The sequence below is a fragment of the Somniosus microcephalus genome, chromosome 3 (genome assembly GCF_052327205.1).
Source record: "Somniosus microcephalus isolate GS21.2 chromosome 3, FLI_Smic_1.0, whole genome shotgun sequence".
NCBI lineage: Eukaryota > Metazoa > Chordata > Chondrichthyes > Squaliformes > Somniosidae > Somniosus > Somniosus microcephalus.
Genome location: NC_140989.1, coordinates 67,144,291 through 67,159,887, shown reverse-complemented (window position 1 = coordinate 67,159,887; position 15,597 = coordinate 67,144,291).

The following is a 15,597-nucleotide window of genomic DNA, read 5'->3' as shown; positions in this document are numbered from 1 at the left end:
CTCGGTCACTAACCTCAGCCGAGCGCAACTACGCCCAGATTGACAGGGAGGCCCTCAGCCTAGTATGGGGAGTGAAAAAGTTCAACCACTATCTGCACGGGCAAAAGTTCACCTTGCTGACTGACCACCAACCACTTGTCTCCATCTTTAATCCAAAGAAGGGCGTTCCGGTGATGACTGCGCAACGGCTACAAAGATGGTCCCTTTTTCTAGGGGCGAACCAATATGAAACAGAGTATAAGGGCACGAAACAGCATGGAAACGCTGATGGGCTATCACGCCTGCCACTGCCTACTGCGGAGGAAGTACCAGCAGTGGACCCTGTCGAAATATTTTATTCAACTATAATTGAACGCTTGCCAGTAACTAACGCGGATATAGAGAAGGAGACCCGAAATGATCCTGTAATGATCAATAACATGTCATTCTATAGTGGACACTAGGTGGAGCCGTAGAGCTGTGTAGAGCTGTATATAGCTGTATGTATAAGACTACACTACCCAGCTGTAGGTATATTAAGACTACATTACCCATGTGGCACTAGGCTACCCACAAGGCAGCAGTCAAGATGGAAGCCTCTACAGATACTGTACCTAGTCCACATGTGCTCAATAAAAGTGTCTAGCAAAAGCTAGCTGTGTTCATAATAAGAATGTCTATTTATTAATGAACATAAGATGGTACCAGGATGGTGAAGATCTGCTGAAAATTGTGAAAAGCGACATGGAGTATTTGAAGCCACCAGAGCATTTGAAACTCACAGGAAACATCAACTACAATTGGCAGACTCTTAAACAACAATTCGAACTCTACATTGCAGCCATCGGATTCGGTATGAAGCCAGACGCAAGGAAGATAGCGTTGCTGCTTACGGTTGCAGGCCCACAGGCGATAGAGGTATTTAATACATTTGTATTTAATCCAGAGGAGAACAGAGAAAAATTAGAAGATGTGCTAAAAAAATTTGATGCACATTGCTCTCCCAAAAAGAATGAGACGTATGAAAGATACATCTTCCGTTCTCAGACACAGCAACAAAATGAGACTTTTGATAGCTTTATAACTGATCTGAAACTGAAAGCACAGACATGTAATTTCTCTGAGCTGAAATCATCCATGATTCGTGACCAGATTGTGTTTGGTATTCATGATAAAAAAGTCAGGGAACGTCTGTTGAGAGAAACCGAACTAAATTTGGAAAATGCAGTGAAAATATGCCAAGCCAGCAAGCTAGCTCGAAAGCACGCGAAGACTTTCAGTGAAATCAATAATGATGCGATTGTAATGAGTGATAATGCTGCTGTCGGTGCTGTGTCCTATAAGGGGAAGAAACATGGGCAGAACAGAAATGAAAAGCAATCGGAGGATGACATTTTTAATTGTAAACGCTGTGGTTACAAACACCAGTTAAGACAATACCCAGCGTTTGGAAAAATGTGCACAAAGCGTAATGGAAAGAATCACTTTGCCAAACAATGCTTTTCAAAAGTAAAAACAACGAAAGGGCAACAAGTTAATGTGATTGAGGACACTGATTTAAGTGAGACATTTTTTATGGGAATGGTGTCATGTGACGATATCAAAAAAGATACAGAAAATGTGCAGCCCTCAGAAATGGACAATGCTGAACAAAAAGTTAATGCAGTAAAAGAGGACAAATGGATGATCCCACTGCAGGTAAATGGAGCATTAGTTACCTTGAAACTAGACACTGGGGCAAAAGCAAACTTAATCAGTATGAGTGACATTAACAATATGAAAGAAAAGCCCAAAATACAGAAAAAGTCAGTACTACTGAAGGACTATAATGGACAGAAAATAGATAGCTTAGGTGTATGCAGACTCAAAGTGACAGTCAAAGACAAAGTGCATCATCTCATGTTTTCTGTTGTGGCTGAAAGACTTGATTCGATACTAGGTGACAAAGCTTGTGAAGACTTAGAACTGGTCAAGAGAGTCTACCGTATAAACTGTGCCATAAGCAGACCAGATGACTCAGGTGATGAAGCAGAGAGCCCATCAAGGATGAAAAGGCCAAAGGATATCCATGTCTTCAAAAAGCCTAGTTTCTCCAAGAAGAAAGAAAAAGACTTTAAGGTCAAAGAGAAGCCAAAGGAAGAAAAGCACAAAGAAGAAAAACACAAGGAGAAAAAGTCCAAAGATATAACCGCAGCAGATGTTGTTAAGCAGTGGAAAGAGAAAAAGAAAAAGAAGAAGCCTGCACCAGAGCAGGAAGCAGTTCCGGTGGATACTCCTTCTTCCCTCTTCCCTCAGGCCAATCTTTGGTGTTCCATTAGCCGAGGCTGCTGAGAGGACTATGCTGTATGATGGGATCCAGCTGCCAGCAGTTTTTCGAGAGTGCATTGACTACATTGAGAGTTATGGCATGAAGAGTGAAGGAAACACTGAAACCCTCTCCAAGCAAAGATCGCAAGGAGACCTCGATCTATACAAGAGCAGATTGATGACAATGCCGCAACTGCATCTTGTCATTCACCGCCAGAACAATCTCATGAAGACACATCAGACTTACCCGTGTTGAGAAGATCCACACGTGAAGTAAAATAGCCTGATAGACTTAATCTTTGAGTACAATGTAAAGCTTTGAAAATGTGTTGACTGTTTTGAAAATGTTTATGTTTATAGAGCACTAACAAAAGTGTTACTGATATTATCTTTATTGTTTTCTTGAAAGTTGATTGATATTGATTTTGTTAAACCTCAAAGAAAGGGGGATGTAATGATCAATAACATGTCATTCTATAGTGGACACTAGGTGGAGCTGTAGAGCTGTGTAGAGCTGTATATAGCTGTATGTATAAGACTACACTACCCAGCTGTAGGTATATTAAGACTACATTACCCATGAGGCACTAGGCTACCCACAAGGCAGCAGTCAAGATGGAAGCCTCTACAGATACTGTACCTAGTCCACATGTGCTCAATAAAAGTGTCTAGCAAAAGCTAGCTGTGTTCATAATAAGAATGTCTATTTATTAACGAACATAAGAGATCCGACACTGCCTCGGGTATATGACTTGATGGTGAAGGGATGGCCAACACATGGCGACTCACTGTTGCCAGCATTCTCATCCAGAAGAGAACAGCTGTCAGTATGCCAGGGGACATTGATGTGTGGATCCCGAGTGGTAATTCCACCCCAGTTAAGGGAGAGAGTGCTCAATGAGCTTCACGAAGGCCATCTGGGAGGAGTGAAAATGAAAAGCCTTGCTAGGGCTTATGTGTGGTGGCCGGGAATCGATCAACAAATCGAGGACCTAACAAAGAGCTGCTCAGGATGCCAGAAGGTCCAAAATGCACCACCACATGCCCCTCTACACCCATGGGAGTGGCCCTCCTCTCCATGGCAACGGGTGCATATTGATTTTGCTGGTCCATTCATGGACTCAATGTTCTTAATAGCAGTGGATGCGCACTCGAAATGGCCTGAGGTGATCAAAATGTCCTCCACCACTACGGAGAAAACGATTGCAGTCCTACGGACCATTTTTGCCAGGAACGGCTTGCCAGAACAGATTTGCTCTGATAACGGACCACAGTTTGTGTCCGAAGAGTTTCGGAAATTTCTGAGAAGGAATGGGGTAAGGCATTACACATCCGCCCCGTATCATCCTGCCACAAATGGATTGGCTGAGAGGTTCGTACAAACCTTTAAAAAGGCCGTAAGGGCCATGTGCGATGACGACATTCCACTGCAGCATAAGGTGGACAATTTCCTGTTAGCCTACAGAAATGCGACACATGCAGTTACCAACCAGACCCCGGCCATGGTGTTCTTTAACCGAAGGTTGAGATCTCGTCTGGATTTGCTCAGACCAAATGTACGAAGAAATGTTGAGAATAAGCAATTCCAGCACATCAATGAGAAGCCGACAAGGAGCTTCAATGTAGGACAACCAGTCTTGGCCCACGACTACCGAACAGAGAAATGGCAACCAGGGACGATATGCACACGGCAGGGGCCACTAATGTACACAGTGGATGTTGGGGAGAACATTGTGAGACGCCATATTGACCAGATCCTAGCGTCACAGGAACGAGTCAACCCCATGTCTCGCGTACCTGGTGATGAACCCGACATACCGGTAGCATCTACCTCAGAAACAGTCGCATCGGAAGCTGATGAACTAACCGACGACAGGGGGCCAGAATCGCCTCCGCACCAAGAACAAGACACTCCGGAAAGGCGCTATCCAGAAAGGATCAGGAAGCCGCCCCAAAGACTGAATCTATAAATGGACTATTTCAGTTAATGTGCATGTTAAAAGTGTTAACTGTTATTTGAATGTTATGGTACTGTTAATCTAAAAGGGGAGGAATTGTAGTGTATGTACCTTTAAGAGAGAACTGCTTTTACAGCTCCTGTATACTGTAGTACCGGCAGTGACCACACCTGTATATAAACCCTGAGTAGGGATCTGTACTGTTAGTTTTTAGACTACCCTCATCCAGTAAACACCTGTTGATTGTTAATCTGCAGTCTCCGTCTATTTATTGAAGAACACCATACCTTAAGATTCACGGATTTAACATCCTCAAGTCCTCTGGCACTTCCCCTGTGGCCAGAGAGTATCTGAAAATTTGTGTCAGAGCCCCTGCAATCTCCTCCCTTGCCTCACACAGCAGCCTGGGATACATCTCATCTGGGCCTGTGGATTTATCCACTTTTAAGCCTGCTAAAACCGCTAGTACCTCCTCCCTCTCAATACTAATTTGTTCAAGTATATCACAATCCCCCTGCCTGATTTCTATGCCTACATCATCCTTCTCCATAGTGAACACAGATGCAAAATATTAATTTAAAACCTCACCCACATCTTCCGGCTCTACACACAGATTACCACTTTGGTCCCTAATGGACCGTACTCTTTCCCTGGTTATCCTTTTGCCCTTAATATACTTATAAAACATCTTGGGATTTTCCTTTATTTTGCCCGCCAGTTTTTTTTCATGTCCCTCTTCGCTCTCCTAATTTCTTTTTTAAGTACCCCCCCCCTGCACTTTCTATACCCCTCTAGGGCTTCCACTGTTTTTAGTTCTTTGTATCTGCCAAAAGCCTCCCTTTTTTTCCTAATCCATTCTTGTATATCCCTTGACATCGTGTTTCCTGGGCTTGTTGGTCCCACCCTTGACCTTTACGGGAACATGTTGGCGTTGTACTCTCTCTATTTCCTTTCTGAAAGACTCCCACTGCTCTGATGTGGACTTACTAGTTATTATATAATACTGGTGGATTTCCTGGAGTTCCACATGGAAATCAGCTGAAACACTTGCTCGACAGTATATGTTTACTATCTTCTTACTGTGTGCTGTTTTGCTTGTACCTTTCTTTTGTCTTCTGTTTTTCTCTACCTTTTCTTTAAATTTTATTTCTGTTTCCATCTGTTTGTCTAATTTTTGTTGTTTTCTTCTTTCATTTAAGATGGAAGAGGGTGTGTGGGTGGAGTGGTTTTGCAGGTCCCAACTTTACTGAGAGGAACCAGTGAAGACAACACGGGATGGGTTGGGGCTGAAGTAAGGCTGATGCTAATTAGGGAACATGGTGAAAAGAGAGTGACACAGATGTGGACTGGCCAGGATTATGATGGAAAGTGAAAGGAGAAGCAGATGAGAGAGATCAACAGAAGTTTAGATCAGGATGGGGCTGGAGCTAGGACTGTGGCAGCAGTGGGAGGTGGATTAAAGTTGAGACAAAAAGAAAATACTGCAGATGCTGGAAATCTGAAATAAAAACAGAAAATGCTGGAGATACTCAGCAGGTCAGGCAGCATCTGTGAAGAGAGAAACAGAGTTAACGTTTCAGGTCGATGACCTTTCGTCAGAACTGGAAAAAAGCAGGAAATGGAACAGATTGACAGTGAGTGTGAGTTTGGGCAAAGGCATGGGTTAGACAGTAAGCAGGATTGGGAGTGTAGGATGAGGAATATAGGAACAGGAGTAATAGGATGTCACTGCCACATCAGTTGTGGGGAACCTACTAGAATCATTGACTGAGTGCTTGAACAACTAAACGGATGAGAGAGAGCCAGCATGGCTTTGTTAAAGGTAAGTCATATCTGACTAATCTAGTTGAATTTTATGAGGAGGTCACTAATAACGTAGATAAGGGAGTGTCTATAGATGTTATCTATATGAACTTGCAGAAGGTATACGATAAGGTTCCACACAAGAGATTATTAGCAAATTGAAAGTGCACAGAATTGGAGGTAGCCTTTTGACTTGAGTTGGGTGGTAGGAGGCAAAGAGTAGGGATAAAGGGGTTGTTCCCTGATTGACAGGATGCGACTAGTGGTGTCCCTCAGGATCTGTTCTGACGCCTCAACTTTTCACTTTATTTATTAATGACTTGGAAGGAATAGAGAGTTGTATCGCCAAGTTTGCAGATGGCACTAAGTTAGAAGGGACAGTAAGTAGTGCAGATGGGAGCAGGAAGTTACAAAGAGACATAGATTAAATGAGTGGGCAAAACTATGGCAAATTGAGTTCAATGTGATCATGTGTGAGTTCACCTACTTTGGATCATAGAAAGACAAATTGGAATTTTCTTGATTGCCCTACCAGAGGAATTGTGTAACTTAGTCCTCCCATCCATACAACTTGATATAGTTCAGCCAGATCTGGTGATGAAAGGCTAAACCAGTTGTACATCATATACGTTCAAGTCTGTGCCCCTTGGACTTAATGGAGGGAAGATGGCGGCCATACCAAGGTGGATGACAAGGGTTTGAGAGAGTAAGAGAACAAAGGCATATCAAAGGCGGAAGTGATGGTGTGATTGAGCAGATCGATAGCTGCAGAAGTATTGTGGTGAATGGAGGGCCAAAGGCTAGACTTTTGGAAGTTTGAAAATGTTGTTGTAAGTGACTTAGGGGAAAGTGGTTTCCAGGGTCGGACGCAGAAGGAAATGGGGTTGGTAGAGCACATGGCCCGAGACTGAGCAAAGGCAGCAGGGACTGTGAGTCTTATATGAGACATGTTAGCCCTATTCTCACTCACCTCCATGACACTCATATTCATCTCCCTCAGTACTTTTTTTAAACCTGTTTCCCAGTACTAAATTAGGAATCAGCAATTTGTTTTTAAAGCACTCAGTGAGATAAATAAATTATTGTACTATGAGCACTTTAAATACAAATTGGTGCTTCCCAGCTTAATGTTGGAAACTGGCAGATGACTAGGGCCACGTGCAAAGGATAAGGCTGGGCAGCAAGCCTGGGTGAAAAAAGTTGCAGAATGGTGGCTAGTTTGGGGCAAGGACCAAGGCTGAGGCTAGCTGGCAAACATAAATCCGGAAAAGAGGACCGATTTGGCCTATTCATCCCCATTTGCTTCAGCCTACTGAGGTAAATGGAGTCAGATCTGGCAGCACGATCAGCTTTCAGGGCTTTAATTTTAGCTGTGACCATTTCTGTTGTTTTATTGAATCCAAGATGTTTAACTATATCACTGATGAAATTCTCCCAATTATTTAATGTTCTAGGAAAAGCATTACAAAGTTTGTGCACAACAGTTACAGCATTCAGTGTAACACTAACTCACCAGGAGGAGTCAATATGGTAGACTCAGTTTTCAAAACAGGTCATTCGGGGCTAGTTCATTGACATAGCCTACTTCCATCCCTCTCAATATAGGAAAAATGCTTTTCAAAACAGATATAAACACAGAATGCTCGAGAATCTTTTTAAAGAGAGACTGGTTCCCTGTGGCACAGCTCCTTAACTGTCCCTTCCATTCCCATCTGGACGGTCAGTCTTCGGCCTCCTATATGTTCCAATTAGGCTCCAAGCTCCAGGATCAGTGGCCCCGGTATTAATCTGAAAGGCGGCGTCCGAGCTACAAGGGATGGGGGGTGGGGGGGGTGGAATTGCATGGGCGAAACCTGGAAGTCAGCTCAGCGGGTTTGAATCTGTGATTGCAACTGAATTGAAACAATTAATTTTGACTTTCAGGTTTTGCAGTGGGCGTGATGTGCACACGCATGACGCAATCTGATCTGTATTTAAAGGGACAATGTACAGATGGAAATAACTGGTGACGAAATCACAAATATCTCTGATGCACATATGCTGACTTTATTTCATCAATGACTGAACTATGAGCAGACTGAGTATGGTGATTGTCAAGATTGCGACTTTGCCACGACTAAATCATATCCCTTTCTTTTGTCTTCCAGGCAATGTTCCCCTAATTTTTTGGGGGGTGTGCAGTCCCTTTAAGAGGCTGCGCGGCCCATTCACAGTTTCGTGCATGCGTGAAATTTAACATTGAAAAAGCCAGTCCCGGGCTGTGCAGGACTGGCAGATAGTTGCAAGTATGTGCAGCCGCGTGGCTTAGAGGAAACATTGCTTCCAGGGCCTTCATGCATACAACAAGTGTCGCAGGACATGCATGATGATGATTCCTCAGAGGACCTCATTCCTTCTGAGGGTGCACTGCCACAGGGCATACAGCCTGCACCAGCGCAAATACTCACACTTAGACAGTTACAGGAAACTCTTTTTTATCCAGCACCGACGGGACCGGCGTGGTGCCGGTTGATCAAAAAGTCCGGATTACAGAGAGGTATAGTTACCAAGGTACGAGAGCCCCGTACACGGCCGCAGGTGCAGGAGCCCCGGTTACACGGCACTTGTGCAGGAGTCCCGGGTACACGGCCACAGATCCAGGAGTCCCTGTTGCACGGCAACAGGTGCAGGAACCCCGGTTACACGGCCACTAATATATAGTAAAACTTACCTGAACCTACTCCTGAATTTTGCCGGTTGAAAGAGAGTTTCCTGTAGTTGGGTTTTCACTTGGTGATTCACAACTCACAAGTGAACACAAGCAGACAATGGTGGCAGGGACAGCTGTGGAGAGTCTGCGTTGGGGTGGGGGGGAGGGTGGGTGAACAATCCTCGCCAAGCTCTGCTCAGCTGGACACAGATGCTGAAACCTGGGGGCTATCATTGAGAAGGAGAATGCTAGAGGTGCATCAGGAACTTAGCCAGGTACTGACAGATGTGTCACGCACACACTCCACAATAGCGGTGAGGATAGAGGAGTCTGACTCGATTGCAAGTGGATTGGTGCCACAGGGAATTGCGACAGTGTCTGCTATGGAGAGAGTGGCCGCTGCCATGAAGCTTCAAGCATGGCTCTCAAATAAGGCCATAATCATGACCACGCAGATGCCTGCCATCTTAAACAGGATGACATACCTTTTCCGTGGCCTTGTTATGCGTCACTGATCTGTACCAAGCTGCTCTCCAGCAGAGTAGTTAGAATGAAGTGGGATGATGGCAAAAGGGGACATGGAAGTGAGAACTCCACTCAAAGTGTCTGCACTTCTCACCCATTGCTCCCCCTTAGCCAGAACCCGACATGTTGCCTCATCTCCCGATGGCTGAGTCATCCCCTGCACAGCTACAGGTGGAGCAGTCTTTGGTGGGGCCCTCAGGGGCTCCAAAACACAGAGGTCATAGGCCAAAAGCACCTCAGCAGTCAGGGCAGGGATCTGAGCAGCCTACCTCTACATCTGCTGAAGCCACACGGGATGCATCACGTAGGATGTGTGAGTTCAAGAAATTGTAATTCACCAAGGGTATGCACATGGGTGATTGACAAAATGTTAGGTTGTTAAGTTTCCTTTTTTTATAATGCCACATAAAATGTATTGATTCGCACCACTTCCACATCTTGCCCATTATTGCGTCCCGAGGGCCAACTTGACATTTCACTTGTTTCATGATGAATGTCAATACATGCCAGGACCCCTTGGGCAGATGTGCAATGGGTGGATGAGTGGCTGAAGGACTGTTTAGTGCAAAGGGAGGGGTGTGGGGTGGGGGTGGTCCTGGTGGTGGGAGCAGACCACAGGATTTTATTTCTTATGTTTTGCTGTGTGAGTCAACACTAGGTGAACCTTCATGATATTAGGGCATCCCTGGCATCAATGTAAGTGGCCAGTCTAACGATGGGTGCTCCATCTTCATTCTCCTTCCCTCTGTGTTCTCATCTGAAGATGAGTGATGAGCCCCTTTGTCCTCCTCCACTTGAAATCTTCTGTGCTGCGCAATGTTGTGCAGGATGCAGCACACCACTATTATTATGGACGCCCTCGCTGGTGAGTACTGAAGGGCGCCTCCAGACCTATCTAGGCACCTGAAGCACAGCGTGAAGATTCCAATGGCTTGCCCTATGGTCATGTGACTATCATTGTAGAGCTTCCGTGCCTCATTGGTGGGGTTACTCACAGGTGTCATGAGCCAAGTTTGAAGGGGATATCCCTTGTCTCCCAAGAGCCAGCCCTCAAGTCTCCTTCCTGGAACTAAAAGGTCTGGAATGTTGGGACTGCAGCAGTATTAATGCATCATGACAGCTCCCTGGGAATCTGGCGCAGACTTCCATGAACCTTTTTTTGTGGTTGCACACCAGTTGCGCATTGATGGAGGAATATCCCTCACGGTTTATAAAAACTGCTGGTTGCTGTGGCGGCACTCGGATTGCCACCTGTGTGCAATCGATGGCGCCCTGTACCTGTGGGAATGCAGCTAGAGAGGTGGATCCGAGTGCCCGCTCATTCTGGCTATTGTCATCACAGGGGAAGTTTACATAGCTCCCAGCCCTGGCAAACAATCCATCTGTCACCTGCCTTATGCATTTATGTGTCAGTTGTGGCTCAGTTAGTACCACCCTCACCTCTCAGTCAGAAGGTTGTGGGTTCAGTCCCAGTCCAGAGACTTGACCACAAAAATCTAGGCTGACACTCCAGTGCAGTACTGAGGGAGTGCTCCACTGTCTAAGGTGCCATCTTTCAGATGAGACGTTAAACAAGGTCCTGCCTGCTCTCTCAGATGGATGTAAAACATCCCATGGCCACTATTTCGAAGATGAGCAGCGGAGTTCTTCCCAGTGTCCTGGCCAATATTTATCCCTTAACCAACACCTAGCTATATCCATTTTCTTCGCAGCACTAGGTGCTGGTAAAATGTTAGGTCTGTTGGCAGAAGGGGGAGTGTAGTGTATGTAACTGTTCTACCTTTAAGAGAACTATTGTATGTAACCGTCCACCTTTAAGAGAACTATTTTAGGTGTGGCACTACTTTATCCTGGCTGCTGTATACTGTAATACCGACGGTGACCACACCGGTATATAAGTGCTGTGGCAGAATTTATTGGGCAGATTCGCCCTGACCTTCGAATAGTAAAGTCCTGTTTAAGTTACTCTTGTAGTCTGTGTATTACTTCGCTGTACAACCCACAGACTTTACAGTGGCGACAAGTTCGATCTTACCCTGCGGCAACAATACTTCTGAAGAAGTAAACGAGCGTCGAGAAGAGGCACCCGCCCTCGTCGTTTTGCTGAGAGAAAACTCGAGTCTGCAGACCAAGAAAGGAGGAAGATTTCAAACACGAAGTCTTCCATCAGCAACAGGCACGGATTGTCCCTTCTGCCACGGTGGTGAGTGAGCCGATCAACACGAGAAGCAAGTCGGCCACGGTGACTGTGAGTAAAGGGAAAATAGAAACAAATAAACGGAGGATAAGGGCAGTGCACTCGACCACGGTCGAGGGGGAAAGGAGCCGGACAGAAGTCGGGCCCAGAGGCGCTGAGACTGGGGCAGCGTGGAGCAGAAGCCGCGGTACAAGCAGGCTGGGGAGCGTCGTGAGACGACTAGACCGCGACGGCGAAAAAGGCTGGACAAATACCGCGACCACGAGGCGCTGCGACCGGGATCGGAAGGCGCGGGAAGATATAAAAATAAATAAGCCACGGAGAACTCAGCCGCAGCCGGGGAGGAAAGCACCGGACTGCGAGAGGGCTGGGAGGCGCGATTGGAGCGAAAAAGGCCGGGCACCTACCGAGGCCGCGAGGCGCTGCGACCGGGATCATAAGGCGCGGAGGCAATAAATAAATAAATAACTAAATAACCCGCGAAGAATCAGCCGCAGCCGGGGAGGAAAGGACCGGACTGCGGGAGGTCTTGGAGAGGCGTTTAAAGCCGCTGAGGGAGAGCCGCGCGAGCGGGAGAGACAGAGCCCGAGAGAGAGCGAACGAGAGCCGCGCGAGCGGGCGAGACAGAGCCCGAGAGAGAGACCGAGCGAGGTTCTGGCCAGCGGCTTGCAGCAGCTGCCGTGAAGGACCAGGAGCTGGATCTGTCCGACGCCAACTGGTTGTCCCCAGCGCCGGTTGCCCCTGCCGAAAAGAAGGGGGGGGGGGACAAGGAACGCGATCGGCTTTTCTAGTGCGCGCTTCAGAATAAACTGAAGCCGGCGCACAGGCTACAAACCCCGTAAACCAGCGGTCGTCGCCCGAGGGCAAAGCTTACTCCTCCCACCAGAGGAAGAAGTCAGGAGCGGGAAACCGCCATTTTGCCAGTAGGGGGGAAGAAGACAAGCGCGGGAAACCGCCATTTTGCCAGTAGGCGGGGAAGAAGACAAGCGTGGGAACCCGCCATTTTGGAAAAAAAAAAGAAAAAGTTAAAAAGTTAAAGAGAAATCCTGTTGTTTCGCAGAAAGATAGTGAGAGATAGTGAAGATGCCTAAGCATGGTAACATCAACAACTACGATGCCGAGGTGGAAGATTGGGCCACGTACGTAGAACGTATCGAGATATATTGTGAGGCCAATAAAATAGAAGATGATGATAAAGCTATAACCTTGCTAAACTCGATGGGCGCGAAGACATACGGGTTATTGAAGCATCTTCTATCACCAGCTAAACCGGCGGATCAGACCTTCGCTAATATTGTTGCTGTTCTGAAGGATCACTTGAACCCCACACCGCTGATGTTGGCGGAACGATTCAAATTTTATGCGAGAACGCAACGGAAAGAGGAAAGCAACGCGGAATACTTGGTCGAACTGCGTAGATTAGCGAAATACTGCCAGTTTGGAGGAAATCTGACAGAGGCATTGCGAGACAAGTTCGTGTGCGGGTTGTCGAAGGAAGGAACGCAAAAGCGACTGCTCGAAGAGAACGACCTTACACTTGATAGGGCTGTCCTTATTGCAGCATCACACGAAGCTGCAGCGAAAGGAACTGCGGAAATGCAGCTAAAGGCAGCAGTACTCAGTGTGGATCAAATTACTTCGGGTACAACGAAATGTTATCGTTGTGGGAAGACAACACATGACCAGAACCAATGCTGGTTTAAAAACCAGGAATGTCGAAAATGTGGCAAACTGGGGCACATAGCTAAAGTATGCCGGTCAGGAAAGAAGACCAACAACCAAAAAAAGCCATCACCGGAAAAGTACAACAAAGTACACAAGGTGGCTGAGAAGAGTTCAGACGAACAGAATTCGGATTCAGACCCAAACGGCCAGGAACTGGGTAGTCTGAGAATTCACAATGTGAGTAAGGAAGCTGACCTACAAACTATCTGGGTCATGCTAAAAATAGCCGGAGTCCAAGTAAAAATGGAGTTGGACACTGGATCAGCCCTATCAGTCATAAATCGAAGGGATTACAACCGGCTATTCTCACATATACCCTTGAGAGATACCAAGTTCGTATTGCAGACATACATGGGGCATAAAGTATACCCCATGGGAAAGATAAGAGTCAAGGTGAGAGACAGGGGCAAAGAACACCCCGGAATGGACTTATACGTACTACCTGAGGGAGGACCACCACTTCTAGGACGGGAGTGGATCAAGAAAATAGACATGGAATGGCACTACCTAAAAGCAATAACGAGTGAGGACTCGGTGCAGACAATCAGCTCAGACTCTGAAACGGATGACGATGAGACCAGCCCAAGTATGAAAGACAAGTCTAAAATGAACTTGCTGACTGAGGTTGGAAAAACGAAGGCGTGCATAAAGGCTTATGCTCCAGAGGAGAACAAAGTTTCAGAACAGAATTCCACTGAACAACAACAACATAGTTTGACAGAGAATTCTGAGTCTGTCCAGTTTACAGACATATACATTACTGAGGAACACCGAGCTCAAACTCAACTTTATTTCAAATTACAACAGCAATTAGAACAATTGAGTTGCCGTCTTGAGCAAGAGACAACAGCAATGAAAAAGTTCTTGGACACAGAGTGGGAGAATCTGGAAAGACAACAGAAGCAGCTGGGGGAGAAAATGGAGCAGGAACACACAAACCGTCTGCGCGAGGAGGCCAAACGAATCAAAGCTGATTCGGTCTCTGAAGGTGCGTGCTCTAATCTGGTGGAGCAAGATGTTCAGCAACTGAAGGCGCTTGTTAGCAGGTTGCAGGCAGAAAAGGCTGATTTGGTCGCCATGAATTCCGAGCTCCTACTGAAGTCGGGTGCAGCATCACCGGACGATTCATTTGTGGAAATTCGAATGATGGGGGCTGCGGATGATGGCGAAGTAGAAGCAGCAAAGGAGCCCCAGGACAAGGTTCTAAACAGCCCTGCAGCTAATGGAAAAGGGATGAGGACAGAAGAGTTAACAGTCAGCCAACTCCTCCAGGGCAAGGTTATAAACAGCCCCGTAGTTAATTGAAAAGGGATGATGGCAGAAGAGTTAACAGTCAGCCAACTCATTCATATGCTGAGGGATAAAACTCTAAAATGGGAAAAACTTAAATACGAGCCTCAATCTTCAAAGGGAAGGGAGCTCTCAAAAGTCATTGGAAGAGCTGAGGTGGCAACCCAGACTGAGAAGTCTGCAGCAGAACAGCTCTTGGATGCCAAAAGTACGCTGACGCACGGCAATGTAGAACAACAGAATACTGAAACAGCTACTTCAGTAGAGGGATTGAATAGTCCGATCAATCAATCTCCGAATGAAGTTGAAGTATTGAAATCACAAATGAGGTCATTAGTAAAAGAATTGCAGGAAGCCCAGAAAAAGCGGGATGAATCTGAACGCATGATGAAGTCTCTTCAGGACAGATGTCGGGAATTGGAACAAAAGTCGGCTAACGTCCAGCTGGGTAAGGAGGAAATAGAAGACCCTCTCGCTGGCCTAGCTCAGGATGACACCGAATATTACCATGATCTGTTGAGTGACACTGAATATTATGAGGACCTGGTCTGCCCAGCTTGTGCCGAGAACTCCCAAAGTGCCGAAATCAGGATGAATCACTTAAAGTCTAAGGAACATAGGGAGATGGTGGCGTTACAGCTGGCAGCTGACAATGGAGCCCCGAGAGTCTCCAAGAAGCAAAAAAGGAAAAGACGAAGCAGAAGATGATAACCATCTGAACCATTATTACCTCTACCCGATCACACACGTGGTCCCCCGAATGGGGCCAAATCAGTTGGAAAGTAGGAAAATTTCCCAAGGCAATCCAACTGTTTTTTGTTTGTTTTAAAAAGTCAGCAATGCTGGTTCAGAAGTGATGGAAGTAAAGCTGTTAAGTCTAGGGAAGGACTATGGGATGAGTCCCTTTAGCAAGGTGACCCGACTACACCACGGAGGCGTGGTCCGGACCGAGTCAAGAAGATCAGAGACTGAATCTGTGAACTGTTTCCCGCAGAGACTGAATCTGTGAACTGTTGTAACATGAAGTTGGATATGTTATGATGTTATGTTAATGGGGAATAAGTATGTTGTAAGCTAAAAAGGGAGGATTGTAGTGTATGTAACTGTTCTACCTTTAAGAGAAC